This window comes from Mus caroli, chromosome 17 (assembly GCF_900094665.2).
Source record: "Mus caroli chromosome 17, CAROLI_EIJ_v1.1, whole genome shotgun sequence".
In the NCBI taxonomy this organism is placed as follows: Eukaryota; Metazoa; Chordata; class Mammalia; order Rodentia; family Muridae; genus Mus; species Mus caroli.
This window is the reverse complement of record NC_034586.1, coordinates 89917184-89921655: the sequence shown is the minus strand read 5'-3', so window position 1 is coordinate 89921655 and position 4472 is coordinate 89917184.

Here is a 4472-nt window from a genome sequence, read left to right as displayed (position 1 = left end):
ATGATTTTATTACTGGAGACTGGCTTTTTATTTTCACTAGATTTTCCAAGTTATGGAACTGGGCTATAAGATTCTATTGCAGGAAGTTGGTTATCATGTAATGGCCAGAGCAAAAAATCCAAAATGTTCCAAAAGAATGTGGGCTGAGGCACAATGGGTGTTTGCTATACTGATTTAATCATTACAGTACCTTCTGTGCTAGGTACTACACTCCATTTCAAAGAAAAAGAAAAATATCTGGTAAAGTATTCAATAGTGGTGAGGCTAGTCCTGAGTCTGGGGTGAGTGTCTTTTTTTTTTTTTTTTAACAGATCTTGCCTGAGTTTATTTGTAAGAACAGCATAGGACACTGGTCATCTGCAAATAGTGTGTGGGAAGGTGTGTCACAGCAGTTCATCTGTCTTCACACTGGCAGGAGCCTTTTCTAAGGGCCTTCACAGGGGCCTGGGCACCTTTGGGGGCCTGAGCACCTTTGGGAGCCTGGGCTGGAGCTGAAGCCTGGGCCTTAGCTGGAGCTTTGGGCCCTGCCTTGGTTTGAACCCTAGGCTTCGGTTTGCAGAGCCTCTGCCCCTTGGCCATATAGCTTCGAATCCGCTTACCAAGCTTAGTGTAAGCAATGAAAGCCAGCAGCTTGAATTTGGGGCCTTTTGGCATCTCAGGCTTGATGGCCTGAGGCTTCACCAGTTGCCTTGATGGCCTCTGCGCGTGCACTCACTTCCTTTGCATTGTTGGCCTGCATCTTCTTCAGGCCTTTCTTGTTGTGCTTCTTGGCAATGCGCATGTTCCTCAGGAACTTGGGGTCAACCCCCTTAAGAGATTCGTATCTTTGCGACTGATGCCATTTCTGTGCCATTTGCGGGACTGGTTGTGTGTGGTGTGGTTCTTAGACTTGGTCATGTCTGCACGGTAACCCTCAGCTCCTGCCAGGGTGAGTGTCTTAATTCTTCATACTATACCTAAGTCTTGGGGATTCAAACAAGAGAACAGAGCTCATGATAACCAGTGATACAATTTGTTTTTCTGCTTTGAGTCCTTTGGGTTGATTAAAAACCTCAGATACATCTGCTGCTAGGTACAAGCAGCAAATCCTGGAAGCTCTCTTTAGTCATGTGGGTAGACCTAGCTGACTGTATTCAGTTTTTTTTTTTTTTTTTTTTAATGTGTGTGTGTGTGTGTGTGTGTGTGTGTGTGTGTGTGTGTGTATGCCAGGACACATGTGGAGATCAAAAGACAACTCCATCAGGTTGGTTCCTTCCTTCCCACTTTAGGTAAGTTCTAGGGATTGAACTCAGGTCATTAAACATATGTGACCTTTACCTGTTGAGCCTCTGTAGACTCAAACCTCATTGCTTCTAATGATTATGTATAAGTTATTTATTTCTGATGCCTTTAATTTTGGCGGGTCACAGGCATTTAGAAACTCACCCATTTTTTTCTAGGTTTTCCAACTTTTTTGAAATATAAGTTTTCAAAGTGTTTCCCAAAGTAATGATGTTCTGGATTTCGTTGGCATTCATTATACTAACACCCCCTTTTATCTTTATCTTTTGTTTTTTATTTGTTTTATATTATATTTTATTTGGGTCTTTTCCTTTGGGGGTAAAGATTTGTTAATATTGTTATTTTTTTCAAATTACTTACTCTGTGTTTGTTCCTATATACTTTTCTTTCAGTTTCTGTTTCATTAACTTCTACCCTAGCCAGTTACTTCTCGTCATCTGCTATGAGGTACATTATTAGGTTGTTTACTTGAAATCTCTCTTTCTTTGTGAATATGAGCACTTGATAGAAACTGTACTCTTTGGGCTATCTTGACTGTATCCCTGAGGTTCTGGTAGATTTACTCTCATTTTCACTTGACTCTACGAATTTTTAAATTTTCTTCCATAGTGTTTTTAAGTGACACACTATTCATTCAAAAGTGTGCTGTCCTGTCTCCACTCATCTCTGTATTGTAATAGTTTCTTTACTGTTGATTTTTAATGTTTTATGTTATAATCTGATAGGATGCAAGGAATTATCTTGACTTTCTTTTTTATTTTCTTTTTTCACTTGTTAGGATTTCCTTTGTGACCCATGAGATCAATTTTGGAGAAAGTTCTATGCGCTTCTGAGAAACATGTGTGTGCTTTATGTGTTGGTTAGAGTGTTATGTATATAGATGTTAAGTCTAGTTGGTTTACAGTGTAATTTAACTTTGAAGTTTCTTTGCTGACTTTTAGCTTGAAAGATAGACTCTCACATAAAACTGGGAAATTGAAATCTTCAATTATTATTATGTCAGGACCTATGTAATCTTTTATGGATTTTAGTGTTTGTTTACACAATTGGGGGCTCTCATATTTGGTGCATAAATGTTCACACTTGTTATGTCTTTTTGTTGTCTTGTCCTCGTTTTAAAGATATGCTGCTCTCTTCATCTCTTCTGATTAGTTTTGAGGGATACATCAGATATAAGAATAGCCACATCTTCTTAGAGGTACTGTAAGCTTGATAACTTGATCTTCATCCTTTGGTACTCAGTTTTTGTGCATCTTGTGCTAGCTAAGTGTCATTGTTGGAGACAAAAGATAGTGTTCCTTGCTGCCTTTTTTTTTTTTTTTTTTAAGATCAAATGAAGGGCCTTGGCTCAGCCAATCAAATGCTCTATATCCCTGAGCTACATACAGCTCCATCACTTGCCAGTATTGTTAAATGACATAGTACATAGTTGTGAATCAAGTTTTGATTTTTGAGGTAGTATAGTCAACATTAACATAAAAATGACTATGTTTTTTAGGTGGTCTGGTGTTTTTAGAAAGTGAAGGTTAAAAAGAGCAACAAGAACTTCAAGGAAAGAAATAAACTATTTTCATGAACAATATAAAGCCTTAACTGTATATAGCAGGGGCCACACTTCCTTTGTAAAGAGAAGGTTCCAAAACCTTTTGAAAAATGGAATTTATAAAATGAATCCAGAAGTTTTCATGTTTCCCTCGGCCACTGATAGGGATTTGCAATCAAAGTACTGCTTTCAAATGCCTCTTCTTGGAAGATGTCCTTTTTTATTTTAAAATTTAGGTTCTGGAAGCTTTTCTAGCTTAACTGTTCTCAGAAATAATGGGTGTGAAGAATGGCCAAGGTAACCCACTAGGTAAATCATCACAAGCTGTGGTGAAGGGGGAAGACAGAGGCCTCTGTTTTCTCCCTCTTGGGTGGCTTATGAGCAAACATGTGCTGAATCCCTGCTAACATCAGTAGAATCTCTAAAGGAAACTCGAGGAAATGACACTAGTAGAAAAATACAAAAATTGCAGATTATAATCCTTTAGCAGCTTCATCATCAAAACACTGAGAAATTAAATAACAACTAATTTCCCCAAGTTGTGTAGAATTTAGAAGAGTTTAACAGAGCAGTGTATCTCTTCAGAGACATCAGCCTAATCACACCCCATCACATTTAGTAGACATTGTCCTGAAAATGTGTGTCTAAGTCAAATCATATAAAATATGTTATGTTTATCTAATTACAGGCACTGGATGTATACGGTTTACTATTCTCTATTTTCTAGTCCTGAAGTTTAAAAAGTTTCAAATTAAAGAAGAGCCTTGGCATATAATGGGTATCATCATTGAACAGGATTGATTTATTTAGCAAATAGTTGTCCCCTAATTCATGTTGAACTGGTGTTCAACAGTGCCTGAGCTTGAGAATGAAGATCACATAGGACAAGGCCAGATGACATCAGACGTGTAGGAAACATTGTTTCGGATCTTCAGGCTGCCATCTGATGGGATAGTATTGCAGGCATATGGGCTTCTTTCCTAGGACTCTCTGGGCTGATATGTGTTGTGTTTGGAGCCTCTTGAAAGCTACCACTTGACAGATGTCAGGGAAAGGGTGATAGGCTCATGTGATGGGGATAAGACAAGTCTGTATGCAGACTTGCATACAGACCCAGTTTGAAATGTATCTAAACAGTCTTTCTTCATTTTCTCACAGTAAAATTTTATTTTCACTTTGGTTTCCTTTGCTAAGAGCCAACAAGGGTAGAACAAGAAGAGTTCCTAACTGCTCCCAACATGGAAAGTCTAAAAAAGGTAACCTGTCTTCCTTGCTACTTTTCCAGCAACGACAAGTGCCACCTGTGATTATGGCCCTCCCTATTCTAAGCAGTAAGACCAAGATATAAGACACAGGTGATTCCTCTCTTCCTGGACAGTATGGTGTGTAGAAATTCATACTGAGTTATGGAGGACACAAAGCTCGTAGCTGGAGGGATATCTTTTAGTGATGGTTGTTACATGGAATCACTATCAAAGACAGATATTGGTTGACTTTGCTTCTTTTAAATATTTAGCAGATTTCCAGAACTAAGTGGTTTCTCTCTTAAGACTCGGGAGGCAGAGGCAGGCGGATTTCTGAGTTCAAGGCCAGCCTGGTCTACAAAGTGAGTTCCAGGACAGCCAGGGCTATACAGAGAAACCCTGTC